Source organism: Heloderma suspectum, chromosome 4, assembly GCF_057233095.1.
Source record: "Heloderma suspectum isolate Gila_16-S chromosome 4, 16-S_ref, whole genome shotgun sequence".
In the NCBI taxonomy this organism is placed as follows: Eukaryota; Metazoa; Chordata; class Lepidosauria; order Squamata; family Helodermatidae; genus Heloderma; species Heloderma suspectum.
Window position 1 is genome coordinate 303,540,980 of NC_139461.1, and position 19,816 is coordinate 303,560,795.

A 19,816-nucleotide genomic window follows, 5' to 3' on the forward strand; every position below is an offset into this window, starting at 1 on the left:
GCAGGGGGGAGCAAAGGAGCTAGTCAAGAGGAAGAGAGACCTTGGCCCCTGGTGAGCATGACCTCAGGGAGCAAAATTAGAGGATGAGAGGTTAGTGGACATGAAAGGAGAGGACAGGTAAAGGGGTGGAGATCCTAGAAACAAGACATAAGAAGAAGGGGCTTTGCACAATTTCAGGAGGAGGACCAAGAGAAAAGAAGGATGAGGCTGCGTAAGTTAAAAGAAGGAAGGGCCCAAGCCTGGAGTTAACTGTGTGTGATGGAGGAAAGGTGTGTTCCCCTCCAGTTCTTTTTGAGAGCCTCCATCAACCTCTGCTGGTTTTTCTCCTGCGTAGTCCTGCGTAGGGATGTATGAGGATTTCATTTTTGCTGTTCGAAGCCCCAAATGCAATCACAATCATGAGCATGTGTCCAGTGAAACATGTTCACAAATTGTGTGTTTGCATTTGATTTGTGCAACTATCCCGAGTTGATTTTGTGCAAATTTCCTAATTTGCGCAAATTTCCCCTGCAGACTGAAAGCCTTGCTTTAGTCTATGGAGGAAAGTTGCACAAATTTGGGGAAATCTGCACAAAGTTCATGTTCTATCACTGCTCAATTTGCATGATTTCCCCGCTCATGGAGAGGAAGCAGCGATCACAAACCTGAACAGAAATCAGGCATGAGACGAGCAGTGAGATGATGTTCAGAGAATTCTAGCAATCTTGAACATCGCTCATTGACCCATCTCAACTCCTGTGACATTAACAATATGGGGTCCTTGTATCTTTTCCCCACACGGATGAAAAAAAAGCTGGGGAGGGGGATGATTTTGTACCAGAAACAGACCAGAGGGGCGAAGCAACCTCTCTTCATGTTCCCTTCCTCTTGGCACTAGCAGCTTGCCCAGGCTATTCTGTTTTAAAGAGGGAGGGAGGGAGGAACAGCAAAGAATCCTGTGCTTCTGCGTAATGTGTCACAGTCTGAATCTGAGCCTCTGACCTTTGTATTCAAGCTATCGAGATGGTTCTAACCATAACCCAACCTCCCTAAAGAAAACCGTCCAGCTACCGTAGAAGACTTCTAATCCGTTTCTCAGAAAAAGATGATGCCCAGTGACCAATTGCAAATGCTAACAGATGAGTACCTGGAAAGAGTCTCAGAAATATCCATTTAATTGGCTACACGGAGATGGCCAGAAACCACTCTTGTGGGTCTTTCATTAGTTGAACACTGAGATATCTTGACTGATATTGCCCAAGGTTATTTTCTCCCTTCTCCTGACATCCCCATGTAATGAGTTTCTAAAATTTGTCATTCACCTATTGCCCTGGCATAAAATATTTGGCAGTGTCAGGTGGCCTTCACTTATGAACCCTATATCCCCAGCTGTTCTGAAAAGATTGTCCTCATTAAAGAGATTACAGGTAATTTTCCAGAGTGCTGATAGCTTGCCTACATGGAAGAGGAAGGTGGGTGAATCCTTTAAACCAGCTTTCCCCAACCTGGTGCCCACCTGATGGGCTTGGATTATAACTCCCACCATTCCATTGGCCATGCTGGCTAGGGATGCTGGGAGTTCTAGTCCAAGCCCATTAGGAGTGCACCTTGTTGGGGAAGGCTGTCTTAAAGCCATACCTAGGGTTGAAAAATGAGAGGCAGAGGAGATCTCAGGGGTAGAACAGTATACACTTTGCATTCAGACAATCTCAGATCCATTCCCTGACCTCAGCAAGTCAAACACTCTCAGGTCACAGACCAGGAAGGGCTGGTCAAAAGCAAAAAGAGACCCCAGGCTCAGAGCAACTGGAGGGGGGGCATCTTTGGTGTCCCCCTCCAGTAGTGCAGCTGAACTGTTTTAGACTCTGGAGTTAATGATCTTAAGGGGGCCTCTTTCTTTGGATGGCAATGTGCATTACTTCACATGCTTCAAAATGTGGTAAGCCAGCCCTGCTGTGTTTGGGAGACCTCCTGCTCGTGCTGCTGAGTGGGCCCCAGCTGCCAGCCCAAAATTCCTGTCCTAATGGTGCCACTGCACCCACTCCATTTGTTCAGGTTTAAACACTGGTTCTGACTGAAACCTGGAGCGGATTCACCGCCCCACTGACATCAAAGCACCTTGGAGAGCTCCTTTAGAGTTCTGACTGGTTCTGACAGAAACCTGGAGTGGATTCACCGCCCCACTGACATCGAAGCACCTTGGAGAGCTCCTTTAGAGTTCTGACTGGTTCTGACTGAAACCCAGAGCGGATTCACCGCCCCACTGACATCGAAGCACCTTGGAGAGCTCCTTTAGAGTTCTGACTGGCTCTGACAGAAACCCGGAGCGGATTCACCGCCCCACTGACATCGAAGCACCTTGGAGAGCTCCTTTAGAGTTCTGACTGGCTCTGACAGAAACCCGGAGCGGATTCACCGCCCCACTGACATCGAAGCACCTTGGAGAGCTCCTTCAGAGTTCTGACTGGCTCTGACAGAAACCTGGAGCGGATTCACCGCCCCACTGACATCGAAGCACCTTGGAGAGCTCCTTTAGAGTTCTGACTGGCTCTGACAGAAACCTGGAGCGGATTCACCACCCCACTGACATCGAAGCACCTTGGAGAGCTCCTTTAGAGTTCTGACTGGTTCTGACTGAAACCCAGAGCAGATTCACCACTCCACTGACATCGAAGCACCTTGGAGAGCTCCTTTAGAGTTCTGACTGGTTCTGACTGAAACCCAGAGCGGATTCACCACTCCACTGACATCGAAGCACCTTGGAGAGCTCCTTTAGAGTTCTGACTGGTTCTGACTGAAACCCAGAGCGGATTCACCACCCCACTGACATCGAAGCACCTTGGAGAGCTCCTTTAGAGTTCTGACTGGTTCTGACTGAAACCCAGAGCGGATTCACCACTCCACTGACATCGAAGCACCTTGGAGAGCTCCTTTAGAGTTCTGACTGGTTCTGACTGAAACCCAGAGCGGATTCACCACCCCACTGACATCAAAGCACCTTGGAGAGCTCCTTTAGAGTTCTGACTGGTTCTGACTGAAACCCAGAGCGGATTCACCACTCCACTGACATCGAAGCACCTTGGAGAGCTCCTTTAGAGTTCTGACTGGTTCTGACTGAAACCCAGAGCGGATTCACCACTCCACTGACATCGAAGCACCTTGGAGAGCTCCTTTAGAGTTCTGACTGGCTCTGACAGAAACCTGGAGCAGATTCACCGCCCCACTGACATAGGAGCCACCAGCCTCCACTGCACCAGTTCCTACCTTCATCTGTCTCCCCACACACACACATTTACCCCCAGCTCTATGGTGCCTCCTGAAGCAGGTCATTCCACTCTCCTGTGTGGCTGGACCAGTCTTCATTTAGCCAATTTCATGACTTGTACTCTTTGCAACCACGAAAGGGAGAGCAGCAGCGGCCTTGAAGTTGCCCGTCCACAGTTAGCAGCACCTGGACAGCAGACTGAACAGCAGGCACACAGGTCACCTGATCATAGCCTTCTCCAGTGTGTCGAAATGTGTGATACTTCTATTTAAAATGCAGCAATTAATTCTAAATGTGCATTTATGTATATCAATTAGCATATGCAGATTTTACGCAAATCTCAGTCCTCTTTTTTTATGATGCCTTTCCCCTTTTCTGGTGATGGGCATACGTGGCCACCCTACTGATCCCATAAGTTCGCATGCACGAATCTGATCACAGTTACAGACGCGGTGGCCACACTGTATCAGTATTATGACAAGAGCTTCCGCATTCTTGCTGTGCATTTACTCACTTTCTTACTTACCATCTTTGTATTCTGCTTTCACCACAAGTATCTCAGGGAGGCACACACAATAACTCAGAATTACTGTTGCTAGTGAAAATGCACCCAAGCTCAATCAAAAATACGTTCTTTAGAAGTTTCATTTTGGGTTTTTCTTCTGCGAAACTCTCTGAAGTTCTTTTTTCAAACATTGTCTGGACATCTGGAGAGAGAAGAGAGAAAAGCCACTGCTTCTAAATAGTGATGATTATGATGCCTTTCATCCATTACATACATACAGTTTATCGCTTTTTAGCCAATCAGGCCACCTGCACACAAAACAAATAGAATTCTCACATCAACCAAAAGGGAAACCGAAGTACGAATTATTAATAAAATAATGAACAAGTTAAAAACATTTTAAAATCCTAAAACAATATTTGCCAGAATGTTATCACCATGTTTACAGATTTAGTTTTTTTTTATAACAGTCAATGACTTTCACCTCTCCAGGGCTCAACTGACAAACTTAGCAGTCCTATATGATGTATAATGATCTGTTCCAGCTAATAATAATCGAGTTATGCTTGCACCGGAAGTATCCTCAAGCACAGCTAATAGGGGCTCAAGGTATTGCTTCCTCAAATCGATGTACAATGGGCATTCTGCTAGAAAGTGTACCATGTACTCAACCTTGGGGCAACCAGCTGGGCAATCTGCACTCATGCCATGATGGGTCCTATTATAATATGCCTTCACCTCCATCAGTTGGAGTGAGTTCAGTCTGCACCTAGTCATGAGCCATCTCAATTTATGTGAGGTGATAGAAATCAAATACGGGGGAACCTTCCCCGGAGTGGTCATGATGCTTTTATAGATCTTGTTAGAGCAACTTTCAGCAGCAACAGCCATTGTTGTTTGAATATCAACATCTTGTAACCTCTTTGAAATCTCATCCCTAGCTCTATCATAGCCCCTCGCAAGCAAATATGATTGTGAAAAGCCCAACTTAGACATAGATGTGGTTATCTTGTCTGCCCATGAGCCCCTTCCCATAGCTTCCCATAGCTTCATATGCTAACAAGACCAATAAGATCCATCCATTTATATTTCTGGCCCTGATCTGATGTTCTGTCATGAGTCTTGGTGGGCCATGACAGCGGTCTCGCAAGACCATTCTTGACATTTCTGGGGGAAGAAATGAAATATGGCTGGGTGCTCTCTAGTGTCCCTTGGTATAATGAAACATCTTGTTTCAAGAAGATGTTCACTCTTGATCTTTGCTGCTATCATGTGGCTTCACCCCCACTTTTTGTTGCCAATATAGAGTTCACACTGAGCTCTATGTTTCCACGGTACTCATCCATCTCCCAGTTGTTTGCTTTCAGTTATCTCTCAGCCATGTTTCTCTCCAAGTCAACTTGCATCTCTGACCACTGGTCTTTGTCTGTCATCCATATTTCACATGGTGATACCTTGTCTGCATCTCAATGAGTTCTGTAGGTTTTGTTCAAATCTCTGGTTCATTTGGAGTGTTGAATAAACACATGGCCATTAAATTAAGAATAGGTTGCAATTATCCAAATTGCTCCCTTGATTCTGGAGTTCTGAATTGTCTAGTCTTCTTTCCAAAACTGACACAATAGGATGGAAAAAAATTGTCTTGAGCTGGATTAGTTCAATCCCTCCATATGTGTACAGTTTGCCACAGCTTTCAGATTCTTCCATTAATCTCTTAATTTTTGCTTCCTCTGCATCAACATTGTTCATGTGTGCATTGATATTTAATAATGCACAGAAAGAAGACGTCTTTAAGTGATTGTATCAACAGTTGTATCGAGCTTCTTTTTTATCAATGTTGGACTAATGTGCAGGAGCACGTGTACATCTCAGTAAAACACTGCACCAAGAGAAGCTTGAGGCAAGTACACTGACGACCACATTAAGATTATATTCTATTGTTGGTTGTTTTTTTGTTTTTGTATTTTTGCAGTTTTGCTCTCATGAACATCAGTAATGTAGTGGTGGGGGAGAGGCAAGTGAACTGATGGCTAGGGATGTCACAGGCACCTGACTGGGTCTGGGATTCCCTCGGGGGCCCCACCCTGCCCACAACCCCCAAACCGCACCCGCCAAGCCCCTGTCCTCACTCATGCCTGCTCACACCCTCTGGGACTCACCACAACCCCGTCCAGTGAGTGCATGCCATTTTGCTGCCTTTTTCTGCGTAATGCCTCTAATATTGTGCATATTAAGCTTTCCCAGCCCCCAAACTGTGCATATTTAGATATGCACATTTTTAAACTCCCTTTTTTAATGCAGAAAAAAGGTGGCAAAATGGCAGGCACTCGCCAGACAGGGTCATGGTGAGTGCAGGCAACTTGCCGTGCTCGGGGGGGCTCAAGCGCGGGTCTACAGGGGAGCAGCACTTCAGTGGACGCCTGGAGAACCCGAGCTGGAGTGTGTTCACACATCCCTACTGATGGCACTTAGGGTTGCAGCAACCTGCACATAGAGATGTAGAAGGGTTTTGTTTAAGAGCAGAACTTGCCCCATTCACACCCCTGAATGTGAACGGCAGTGCATTTTCCAGGCAAAGCTTGCCTATTCCGGAGCTTGCAATCACATTTGAAAAATGTGTATTTTAGAAAATGTGCATTGGGGGGGATCATTTTTATGCTTTAGTTAATGGGGTAAACATACATATTTGCATGCATGCTTCTTAAAAAATGCACACCTAAATTCATACTTGCCCCATTTTAATAACAACAAAAACAACATCTTGCAATCGAGAATGGGGAGGAGGCAGACCAAGGTTCCAGGTGGGATGCGGAGGACCTCTGTGAGTGCAAGACCCACTGATTTTCCCATTCCAAACTGCACATATGCTAAATCTGGAGTTAATTTTAGAAATTATCCTATTTAAACTTAAGAGGAGCAGAATGCAGGGCAGCACAAACGCATGCAACAAAAAGGAATGCCAAGGTTGTACTGTATTCAGCTATTTTACACATCTGGTCCAGGATGCTCTGCAGCTGCCAAAATGGTCTGGAACAGCACGTTAAAGCTATGCTTATGATTCCAGTCTTACCTGCAGGGTTGATTTCAGAGAATAACGTTGGGTGACTTCCTTAGCCACTTGGCAATTGAGCTTTGGGTTTCCGCAGGGTACCATCTTGTCCCCAGTGTTGTCCGACATCTATATGAAACTGCTGGGAGTGGTCATTAGGAGATTTGGAGCCAAGTGCCATCTACATGCTGATGACACACAGCTCTATCTCCCTGTGACATTTGAATCAGGTGAGGCTTTGCAAGTCTTGGATCAGTGCCTAGACTCAGCGATGGGCTGCATGAGGGCCAATAAACTGAAGCTGAATCCTGGCAAGACAGAAGCCCTGTAGGTGAGTGGTTCCCAAGTCCAGAAGATGGGCTTATCACCTGTTCTGGATGGGGCTGCACTCCCATTGAAAGATCAGGTTCGGAGTGTGGGGGTACTGATCTTGGAAGCTAAGCAGGGTCAGCCCTGATTAGAACTTGGATGGGAGACCGCCTGGGAATCAGGCTTCCTGCACTGAGCAAGGGGTTGGACTCGATGGTCTTGTAGGCCCCTTCCAACCCTATGATTCTATGATCTATGTGGAGTGGTATATAAATGTTCTAAATAAATGACATCAATAAAAATATGTTGGAAGCAAATTTGAGGACAGTAAGTTTTTAAAAACTGGGAATGGGGTGGTGGAGTTTATTTTAGTGCTGCTTGGTTGTTCAACTCCAAATGACCTTCATCAAAGTCAAATATTAATCTTTCTCTTCCAGACAACTCACTCTTATGAAGAAGTGTAATAATAATTTAGCAAACTTGTGAAGTGCTGTGAAGTTCAGTTCATGGTTAAAAAAAAAAAAAAAAGCAATAGGTGGAAAAGAGCTCCACAGGGTCAACATGGATGTTAAGTTACAGCACAGAACTTCTGTTGTCAAACTAGGAGCAAATTACACATTATGCCCAAATATGAATAAACAAATAACAAAAGGTTTAGTTTGGTTTTTAACAAAAAGCAGCCTTGGGAGATGGATTTTGCAGGCATGAGGGAGACAGATGTTTAATCCTTTCCCCACTGGCAATTTTCCCAATCTATGGGCCAAACTCCAGGAGAGAGCAGAGGACAGGAAGGCCTGGCACGCTATGGTCCATGGGGTCACGAAGAGTCAGACACGACTTAATGACTGAACAACAACAACGGGCCAAACTAAACTGCAGCAAGTGGGTGGAGAGGTTGTAATCCCAGAATGTTGAACCTTTTTCAGCCCAAGAGCTGAATTCAATTTTGGAGAATCCCTTGGGGGCCACATTCCAGTGGTGGGGAGGGCGGAAGTCAAAAGGAAGTGGGACCAAACTTCCCAGAAATACCAAACATACCAGCACATGGTAGCTTAAATATCTTCCTGCCAGCAACGAAGTCTTAGGAGAGGCATTTTAGCATGGGGGAAACAACTGCACAAAAGATGGAAAACCACCAGATGATGGGTGGTCAGAGGAAAGGGGGTATGGTTATCTGAGGAACCCTGGAGGGCTGGATTGGGAGAGCAGGCAGGCTGGATTTGGCCTGTGGTCCTGAGGGTCAGTGCCCCTGTTCTAAACCTTTTCCCCTGCACTGGCCCTGATTGGACTCCACCCAATACCAACTACCTTCCATACACACATATGTGTACATTGCAAAATAGCAGGCAGGGGGGCAATTAGAACTATGGCAGATGGAAAGGGTTGGAGCCCTTTTCCTCCATGCCACAGTCCTAATCTGCTGACTTTAAAAAAAAAATCTGGTGTGCTAGGGCTAACCATGTGACAAACATTTGGTTTGGCCCCAAATCACCCCCAAGGGGCTATAATTCCCCTCCTCACTTCAGTGGGACTCTAGATGTCTATGTAAACATTTGTACTGAACTCCATGCCAGGGGATGGAAGCAGCATGGTAGTGATTTTGTCCAGAAAAAAGGAAATTATTAAGCACATCCTGGACCCCTCCTCACCTTTCTTCCAATTGGGATAAGAGCAATTTCATTTGGCCTGAATTTCCATGTGAACTGACCTAACTTGCACATTCTTGATTAACAGGCAGAACACCATTATCCTTTGGATTGCACAGTTTTTGTGATAAGGTCTCGGCTCAAAAATTGCATATATAGAATGTGAAGTTTAGGGAAAGTTGCATTTTTGTATATAGACAGCTGTTTGGCAGGCTGTCAGGAGCCCCATCCTGCTGGGAAATAGGGATGTGTGAATCAGCAAAACTGGAGCTCACCAATGTTCTCCCAATTCCATCTCGAAGCTCATTCCAACTCGAGTCCATATCAGGTTGCGAGCTTTGTTTTTCCTTTGCACATGAAAACCCTTGCGTATTTTCATGTCTTTCCAAATGTACACATCAATTGTGTGCATCTTTGAAATGTACACATCCTTCCCTCGTTGATTAAAATGTATTTGTGCGCATTTTTCGCATTTTTTCATGTGCATTTCCCAAAGGTACGCACCCTGTCAAACACATCGGAGCGGGGAGGGGTTCCACGAATCACATTGCAAGCTCAGAAATATAAAGAGTTCAACCACAGACTGTGTCCCACTCTGTATTTGATCCAGAAGGTATGAACTCTCTGTGGGCCTCATTTCCCGGCAGAATGACTGGAATCTCAGGGATGGCAGTAGCAATGGCAGCACCAGCAGGGACTAGGAGGGGGCCACACAAATGGAAATGGCAGGCCACATGTGGCCCATGAGCCATATGTTGCCCATCCGTGATGTAGACACATTAGAACAGGTTCCGTGGCGATCAACAAAGATGGTCAGTGGTATGGAAAGCAAGTCCTATGAGGAAAGGTGGATGGAACTGGGTATGTTTAGCCTGGAGAAGAGAAAAATGAGGAGGGATGTGATAACACTCTTCAAATACCTATAAGGCTGCAACATAAAAGAGGGAGAAGACTTGTTATCTACTGCCCCAGAGGGCAGAACTAGATCTAATGACCATAAATTACAGGGTGGGTTTAGCTTGAACATTAGGAGAAAATTATTGATGATAAAAGCCATTTGACAAGGGAACCATTCACCTAGAGAGGTGGTGGACTCTCTTTCTGTAGAGGTCTTCAAGGAGATGCTGGACAGCTACCTGTTGGAGATGTTCTAGCTCTGGGTTCCCTGCATGGAGGAAGAGATTGGACTAGATAACCTATGAGGACCCCTCCAATTCTATTCTTCTAAGTCCACTATGGACAGTGGGTAAACTAGACACAGACCTGTGTGGGTAAAGTCTCAGGATCACATGCCTCAGGTATGATCTCCACATGATCACATGCTGGTTAGGTATGACTAATCTTCCCAGTCTTTTCCTAGAGCTGCCATGATGGGCTACCAAAGCTAGGCTCTCCAGCTTTGTTAGGCAACTCATCTAGAAGAAGGTAACTCTGATCACCAATGCTGCAGCCGGATCAGGCCAGCTGCCGTGCTTGGGGCATCTACAGCAGTAGCTGTTTGGAGGACAGAAAGGGAAAAACACTGCACAGACCTCCTCAGCTTAAATCCATTCTTCATGCAGGATGCACAGCCAAATAATTCAGCTAGTCTAGGACTGGATTTATATAAGATGTAAGCAGCATTAAAACTGAGGCCTCAAGCTGACATTAGTTGTAGACCCATCCATCATGTGTATGGGGAAGAAAGGAGGAAGAGAGAGATAAGCTTCCCAAAGGGTAGCTTCTAGTATTTTAATACTTCCCACCCGCTTGGTATCCCACCCACTTCCTGACTCTGAACCCCTGTCTTCCACAGTTCTACAATTACCTTAAACAATGACACAAATTTGCAGTAAAATGTCCCCACTCCATTCTTTTCTTTCAAATGCACAGATTTCTTAGTGGATTTTTCCACTTTTCCAGGCATATCCATATATAATAGATGTTTCTCTTATTCTCTACTAGCTTTGCTCTTTTGATTGTTCTTATCGCTTTGGGTCCAGAAATATACTATATGGATACCTAGTCTCTTGGTAATTCCACATTAGCCTTTTTAAAGGGTCTTGGTCCTATTCATTTACTTGTTTATTCCAGAGAATCCATAAAACATCCTTCCAAATTGTTGCATTTCCATGTTTTTACTCATTATCTTCCCTTTCCCCTCTGTATAAGGCCTAGTGTGTAGGGATGAACTTCACTTTCTATAACTTCTGCATTTTCAAGTACAAGTTTGATCTGTCCTGTTTCCACATTTAAAAAAAATTGCTCACAAACACCTGTACACATTTTGTTGTTGACATTCAAAGCCCTGTGCAACACAAGCCAGGATACTTAGCTGACCGCCTTCCCCTATATACACCAAATTGACCCCTGAAATCTTCCAAGGAGGGCTTAATGGTCATTCCATGACCAACAGGGTCAGGCCTTCTCGGTAGTGGCACCAAGCCTCTGGAACACTTTCTCACGTGTGGTCAGAGAGGAGGAAACTGTGGTGAGTTTCAAATACCTCTTGAAAATGCATTTGTTCACTCAGACTTTCCCTGACTTATAATCACTCCTGACACTGCCCTGTTTTACTGAAGTTCTCGTAATGTTTTTAAGGTCATATACTGTTTTTGTATTGGTTTTTATATTTTATTGTATGTGTTTTTATGCAAACTGCTTAGAAGCGCTTAGAAACCCCGGAATGTCAAGTGGTATAGAAGCAGCCTAAATGAATAAATACAATGAGTGGATTGTCCTGGCATGTTCATGCTCCCTGAAATGTGGAGTTTGAAAATGGTGAGCCTGAGCAGACTTCCTTGGAAGAAAGGTCCTACTCGCATGTAACATTTCCTCTACAGTCCTATCTAGAAGAACAGAATGGTGCTTCAGTCCTGGTGCATAGCACTGACATCACACTGCCATGAACCAAGGACTGGAGGCCAAATCCACAACTAATCCAGAACCCAGATTAATTTTCTGGGTGTCCAGCAGACGTCCAGGAAATTAATCCAGTTTTTCTTGATTATTTTCTCAACAGATGCAGCAGAATCCTCCCATCCCTAATTGAAATCACAGTGTTTGAGGTACTCAGCTGTGTATTTAAGGGCCAAAACAGACATTACATAAAATTGCTATCTAAAACTTCCTATCTAAAAAGCTATGTCCTTTTAACTCTAGAATACTTTTACTCTAGAATAGGTGCAGAAGCTATGATCTGGATCAGGACCCTAGCATGGGATGTAGGGGGCTTTTAAGACCTGGCTCAGGCCTCCGCACCAACACTAGAATAAAAACAGAAAGAAAGACATAGCTGCTAGATACAGATGGAAAGAAATGTCTGTTTTGGCCCTACCTCAGTGGAATTTAGGGCGCAATCCTATGGCCGCTAGACAGCAGCTAGACAGCCATAGGATTTTTCATTTTCTGGGAACCGAGCTCAGAGCCAGCGTTCCAAGGTTGGTTCCCAGAAAACCGCCTCCCCGCCCCCTTCCCCTGCCACCTCTTAGGCAACGCGGTTTGTCCCTGACTCCTCACTCGGAAGAGCAGCGTGGAGCGGGGAGAAATGGGGAGTTCCTGGGGACAGGGGGGGGACCGCAGAAGTGCCATTCCAACACTTCCTATTTACCATCCGGCCACACACACCCCTGTTCCAAGGCGCCCTGGCAAGACTGCTGAAGTGGGCCATCTAGGGCGGCCAGACCGCAGAGGAGAAGATCCCCTCTGCATTTCACCCACTCTGCATTGGATAGTCTGTCGCCTCCAAGTTCAGAGGCGGCCGAATATCCCCATAGGATTGCACCCTTCATCATGTAAACCATTTTTTCCACATTCCACCCAAAGTTGATAGGATTAGGAGATATACATATAGACATAGATATAAAATTCACCTTTAACCTGAAAGGTAAAGTGGGTCATTTATTGAAATAAATCAAACAAAATCAAATAATGAACATTAAAAGAAAAGAACAATCCTGAGCATAACTTTAACTAAAAGGGGGGTGGGGAATCCACTACATTATGCCATGTAATTGTCACTTAGATGGAGGAAATCAGTTCTCTGTGTATCTTAGGATGGAAGAAAAGGTGGCAGCGGCTTTCCTACCCCAAAAGTTAAATGCTGACCACTTATCCTACATGGGAGCTGGAGGGTAACTTTGTTCAGATGGGGAGCAGAATGAAATTTCACTGGTTAGCTATTTCATAAGGGCTGAGAATTACTTCGGTGCTGAGGAAATAATTGCATCTCACAATCGTTCACGGTGAGGCAACCAGATTGCTTTTTAGCTCCGGCGATCACCAGCATGATAGGAGGGTGCAAGTGAGAGAGCGCCTTGCTTGCTGTGTCTTGCTGGCAGCAAATAGAAGGCACTGTTGGCTTGTTTCCAGTGGGGAATTTAGCACTCTGTACTGCTGACATCAGAGAGTAGCCAAGCAGGGATTAGCCCCATCTATTGCTGTGCACTTCTGCTAAACGTTTCAGCCAGTGCTGTTGCTGCAAAGGTATAATCTTTCCTCTAGCACAGAGGGGCCCGAGACTGATTGAAATCTCACAATGCCGAAATTACTCCATTAGTCTGTGTAGATTCACTGCTGTGCTCATCTAGGGCTGCTTCTCAGCTGACCCAGTACGCCCTTCGGCAGTGCTGGCTCCAGGTTTAGGAGGAATGAGCAGGAACCCATCAATACCTCCTCTACCCCCTTAATGGCAAAAGAGCAGAAGGCTATTTTCTATAGTCCTTCACAAGGTAACCAGGAGAGCCACTGTCGTATAGTGGTTGGAGTGCTGGGCTGGAAGCCGGGAGATCCGGGTTCTAGTCCCCACTCGGCCATGGAAGCTCACTGGGTGGCTTTGGGCCAGTCACAGACTCTTAGTCCAACCTACCTCACAGGGTTGCTGTTGTGAGGCTAAAATGGAGAGGAGGATTATGTACACTGCTTTGGGTTACTTGGAGGAAAAAAGGCAGAATATAAATGCAATAAATAAATAAATAAATGAACAAACAAACAAACAAGGTTGCCAGGTCATCTGAAGCAAAGACCTAGAGACTCAGGGCTAAAGACACTATATTAAATGCTACGTTCCTAATATTATTTTGTTTAGTTTTAATGTAAACATGCAGGGCCCCAATTTGGATCAGGACCATTGCACATGGGCAGAGGGTTAAACTTTCCCACCCAGCCATTCCCCCTGCCCTAAATCTCCCCCTGTATGGGGCTAAAGAAAGATAAAACCTCCATTGGCACAATTGCCAATTTCTTTCTTTAGTCTCTGCATGGGGAGCAGGCAAATTTAGGGATGAAGCTGTGAGGTCAACCTCAGGCAGAGAATTAAGGGTGTCACTCGTAAAAGTGTCCCTGATCCAGGCTCCTGCATGGGATCTTGCATAAAAGGTGTACAAGAGTCTCTCTCCATATTGTAGTAATTGGGACAGCTTCATATATCCACAGGATTGGCTCCATCTGAGCAAGGCATGCACCAGTCCTCAACAAGCTTCTAGCCCTTATTGATCCAGTGCTTTAAGCCACACCTTGCAATGCAGTGATGGAACTTGTACTTGGGAAGGTTTATCTGCTGCATGTGTATCTTTTTGAACAGTGCCAATATTTTCTCCATGCCAATGGCAGCTCCATCATGCAATCCCTCCTGTGACAGCACCAGGCACAAACTACCTTGCCACCACTCCAAGAAAATGGTGCTGTGTGGAAATGCTGTCAGAGTTCTACCACACTGAGCTAGCTTTCTCCCATCCTGGTATGCAGTTGTCTAGGGGCTCTTTCACATGGAGCCTTTATCCTGCTACTGAGATTGCTCAGTCACGGAAGTTTGTGAGTCCTTTTCATGATGTCGTTAACCTCCAGGGCACATCCAGAGGTATCTCCTGGTTTTTCCTTCTCAAATAGATCCGGAACTAATGAACTACTTTTTAAACTCGGACTATAACACGATAAAAACAGCCACTAGATGGCGCTGTTTCATTGAGGTCTATGGAACGTTCAAAATGTAAAGCTTCCCCTCTCAGCAATCATGCGGTCACTGTCTGGGAGCCTGCAATAAATGTGGAAAGGCTCCAGAACAGGAGGACTGCAGGGGTTTTCTTTAGTGTAAAAGCAGCCTAGGAGTCCAGTCTTCTACTTTGCCCAGAGTTTAATATTTCCCAGGCCTGAATTTTGGAACATGTTTTGAATGTGACATCTGGAACAAATAATAACAAGGACACCTCTGGGTACAGATAGAATGCCTTTTCCTTACCACAGAGAAAAAGGGATAAGTTTGGGAGGCAGGGAGGTTTTTAGACCATGGAACGTCAGTGTCAGGTAGGCTTGTGCTTCAGAAGGCCATGAATCTTTGGGGGTGCCTCTCCCGTGAAGCTTCGATTCATCTCATATTTCTGTGGTGACCCTAAACAATTCCAGGCCCACACTTGTTGTTTATGACCACTCCAATGCCCTTCACTGAATGATTTCCATTGAGAGAGAATGTGGTTCACCTACTGCCATGTTCTGTAAGCAGGAACCAACACTATTTTCTTCTCAAACTAGCAGGCATGCAAGGCGAAGGAATGGAAAACATGTTGATAAGATGAGATCAGTGGAAAGCTGAGATCTAAATCCACCTGGTCCCACTTGTTTACTGATTTATTTGCTGCCTTTGTACCCCGTCTTTCTGCTAATAGAGACAGAAATGAAGGTAGGGGATCCCCTGCTGAATGGCCATAAAAAAGGAAATGCATCTCCCGAAGAAGAGGACAAAAAGGACACTGATTTGCGTAACATTTGCATATGGTGATGTATGTATATAGATGCAAATTGAAACATCATCATCATCATCATTAAAATAGAAATACATCTCACCATAGTGTGGAAGACACTGACCAAGTGTTGTGTGTACCTTGCTCAGTCTGTTGTCCAGGTGCTGTTGATGGCCAGCTTCAAGGACCAGCTCTGTTGGTTCTTTCTCTTCACCAAGGACTTTCGCTGGTGGGCAGTACAAACAGAGGACACCTTCAAAATAGATGAGTCTCTTCTGGCAGCCTTTCAAACAGAGGACTGTCCTTTGTAAAAGAGGACACATGGCCAGCCTGGGAGAGGAGGAGACAACTGGCAGACGTTCCAAGCTAAGACAGTGGAGTGGGGGGTTGCATCCTCACCTCTCCCTCTGTGGCAGCCAATCCCAGTTTGGATTGGTGAGAGAAAGTGAGAGAAGTGGGTGAAGACCCACCAAGCCATGTAGTATGGTCTGGCAGTTGTTTACCAAGCCCTTCCCTCCGCTTTTGCAATCTCAAGGAGGCAACTGAAACCGGCGGGCGGGGGGGAGCCTGTGGTAGGGCACCAATTTAGAGACGGATGAGTCTGTCAGTTTCACTTTCTCCCACATATGATCTTTTTAAAATCACATGGTTCTTTCCATACCAGATATGAAGCAATCTGTGATGGGGGGGGGGGTAAATTCTGATCAAAACCGAACTGAAGCAAAATTCTCACCCACTTGCACCAGCCACATTCTTCCTAGCGTTATTTCTTTCGTTATTTATGTCATTTCTGTGCCGCCCAATAGCCGAAGCATGGAGAGGACCATGTTATATCTGTCCGTCATGTACCTATTGTTGTTGTTGTTGTTATTATTATTATTATATTTATACCCCGCCCTTTTCCCAGTACTGGGACATAAGGCAGCTTACAAAAATTAAAACATATGCAATTAAAACATATGAAAATATACAAAGGTTAAAATATAAATTAAACAACAATATAATTAAAATTATATTAAAACATTAAAACAGCATTTTAAAACAGCATTTTAGCAGCTTACCCCCAGGTTCCAACTATGTCTCAAAGGCCTACTGGAACAAGACTGTTTTAGTCTGCCTCCGGAAACACATCAAGGAGGGAGCCATCCTAACCTCCCTGGGAAGGGTGTTCCACAGCTGTGGGGCAGCCACCGAGAAGACCTTCTCCCGGGTTCCCACCAAATGTGCCAGTGACAGTGGTGGGACTGAGAGAAGGGCCTCCCCAGAAGATCTCAGGACACGGGCAGGTTCATGAGGGAGGATACGGTCTTTCAGATAACCTGGACCGGTTTTATAGGTCACAGCCTGCACTTTGAATTATGCCTGGAAACAGACTGGAAGCCAGTGAAGCTGTTTTAACAAGGGAGTTGTATGCTCCCCATAACCAACCCCAGTCAACAGTCTGGCAGCAGCTTTTTGAACCAGCTGCAGTTTCCGAACATTCTTCATAGGCAGCCCCACGTAGAGTGTGTTGCAGTAATCCAAATGGGATGTAACTAAGGCATGTGTCACCGTGGCCAGATCAGACATCTCCAGGAATGGGCGCAGTTGGCGCACTAGTTTTAACTGTGCAAAGCACTCCTGGCCACCACTGAAACCTGAACATCTAGGCTTAGGGCTGAATCCAGGAGCACCCCCAAACTGCGAACCTGAGTCTTCAGGGGGAGTATAACCCTATCCAACACAGGCTGAGTCCCTATTCCCTGATCTGCCTTTTGACTGACCAGGAGCACCTCTGTCTTGTCTGGATTAAGTTTCAGTTTGTTCTCCCTCATCCAGTCCATTACTGATGCCAAACACAGAAACAGCTTCCTTGGAATCTGGTGGAAAGGAGTAGTAGAGCTGGGTGTCATCAGCATATTGGTGGCTCCGAACTCCAAAACTCCAGACAACCTCTCCCAGCAGTTTCATGTAGATAATAAATAGCATGGGGGACAGAACAGAACCCTGATGGACTCCACAAGCTAACGACCGCGGAATCGAGCAGGCATCCCCCAACACCACCTTCTGAGTTCACCCCGCTAGGAAGGAATGGAGCCACTGTAAAACAGTACCCCCAAGTCCCATCCCAGCGAGGCATCCCAGAAGAATATCATGGTTGATGGTTTCGAATGCCGCTGAGCGGTCCAGCAGAACTAACAGGGACACACTCCCCCTGTCCAGTTCCCAGTGTAGGTCATCATCCACCAAGGCGACCAAAGCTGTCTCCGTCCCATACCCAGGCCTGAAATCAGATTGAAATGGATCAATATAATCCATTTCATCCAGGAACCCCTGGAGCTGGGAAGTCACCACATGCTCTAATACCTTGCCCCAAAATGGTATGTTAGAGACTGGACGATGGTTATCTAGTATGGTGGAATTCAGGGAAGGCTTCTTCAACAGAGGTCTCAGAACCACCTCTTTTAAGCATAATGGAACAATACCTTCTTCCAAAGAGGCATTAACCACTCCCATTATCCACTCAGCCAGTCCTCCTCTGGCCTCTTTAATAAGCCAGGAAGGGAAAGGATCCAGCATACATGTGGTGGCTCTCACCGCTCCAAGGATCCTGTCCACATCCTCGGGCTGCACAAATTGGAAAGAATCCATCAACACTGAACAAGCAGGAGCCAAAGTGACATCCACAGGATCGGCATCAACTACAGCATCCAAGTCAGAACAGATCTGAGCGATTTTAACAGCAAAGTGCTGAGCAAATTGTTCACAGAGGGCTGTCGAGTGGTTAGAATTTTTATTACATGGGCCAGGATGTAAAAGGCCCCTGGCCACACGAAACAGCTCCTCTGGCCAGCTCCCTGCAGATGCAATGGTGGCAAAAAAGAAAGACTTATTTTCTGCCCTCACTGCCACGGAGTAGGCTTTCAAATAAGCTCTAGCCCATGTTCGATTGGACTCATTCCGAGTTTTCCGCCAACGTTGCTCTAGTCTCCGTCTCATTCGCTTCATCACCGGTAGTTCCCTAGAGAACCAGGGTGCTGGTTTTGGCTCCACTCCGTGAGAGGGGATGCTCAGGAGCGATTGTGTCCACTGCCCTAGCCATTTCCTATTCCAGAGATCAGCCAGGGCTTCGACAGAATCACCTGCCGAGGCAGCAGGAAAATCCCGGAGAGCTGTCAGGAAACCATCCGAATCCATCAGCCTCCTGGGGCGGACCAACTTAATCAGTCCCCCACCCCTGCAGAGGCACTGAGTTCCAGTGAGTCTAAACCCCACCAGGTAGTGATCTGTCCTTGACAATGGAACAACAGAAAGTTCCTCCACACCCAGACCACCGTCATCCTGTTCAGCATAGAAAACTAGGTCTAGAGTGTGACCTACTGTATGAGCGGGGGCAGAAATCACTTGGGACAGACCCAAGGTCTTCGTGGAGGACATGAAGTCCTGAGCCACTCCTGACAGGGCAGCCTCAGCATGGATGTTGAAGTCTTCCAGCAGAACAAGCCGAGGGGACTCCATCATCACCACCGAGATCACCCTGCCCAGCTCAGGAAGGGAGACTGTTGGGCAGCGGGGTGGGTGATACACCAACAGAATCCCTATTCTATCCTGAGCACCCACTTTTAAGTAAACACACTCAAACCCAGTAGACTGTGGACCAGAGCATCTGGTGAGGGGGATAGTATCACGATAGACCACTGCAACTCTGCCCCCCCCGCCCCCCAGGTCTAGCCTGCTGTACTACAGAAAACCCTGGGGGACAAAGCTGAGATAGACTAACACCCCCAGCTTCATCCAACCAGGTCTCTGTAATACATGCCAGGTCGGCATGCTCATCCGCGATCAAGTCCTGGATGGCAGGATACCTCTTAGATGAGAAGCATGTCAGAAAAAAAGATGTAACAACCCTAATCCATCAGTTAACATGTTTGATTACACAACTATTCAAAGCCTAGGCCTAGATGGATGTATTTGTAAGTTTGGATTTCTGCCACATTCCTTAAAAAAAAAAAAAAAACATCTGAAGCTCTTTCTATCCTGAATATGAAGACACTTGGGAATTTTGGTAAATTCTTATCAAAACCAAACTGAAACAAAATTCTCACCCATCCCTAGCCACTGTCAGGAGTGCCCTAGCGGCCTCTTTCAGTCTACTCCAATAGCCAACTCAAGACACAGACAAAAGGATTCTTTTCAAGGCTTTAATCCTTTTACAACTTAATGACTCTTTCAGATGCTAATCACCAGCGACTAAGCAATGAACAGCAGAGTAGCCTATGCTCCGGGTTAGGCAGTTGGTCCCCATTTAAAGGAGAATCACTTGCAGACCCTGAACTTATGGGCTAGGGAGAGTTCCTCCCTCTTTCCCTT

At 46.0% G+C, this 19,816-nt stretch overlaps 1 protein-coding gene and 1 pseudogene across 1 annotated transcript in view; one reads left to right on the top strand and one right to left on the bottom strand.

Moving 5' to 3' along the window:
• Positions 1-19,816, top strand: part of NTSR1 (neurotensin receptor 1) — a 158,309-nt gene that overhangs the window by 99,194 nt on the left and 39,299 nt on the right. The window lies entirely within an intron of this gene.
• Positions 1-19,816, bottom strand: part of LOC146348943 (uncharacterized) — a 63,126-nt pseudogene that overhangs the window by 40,763 nt on the left and 2,547 nt on the right.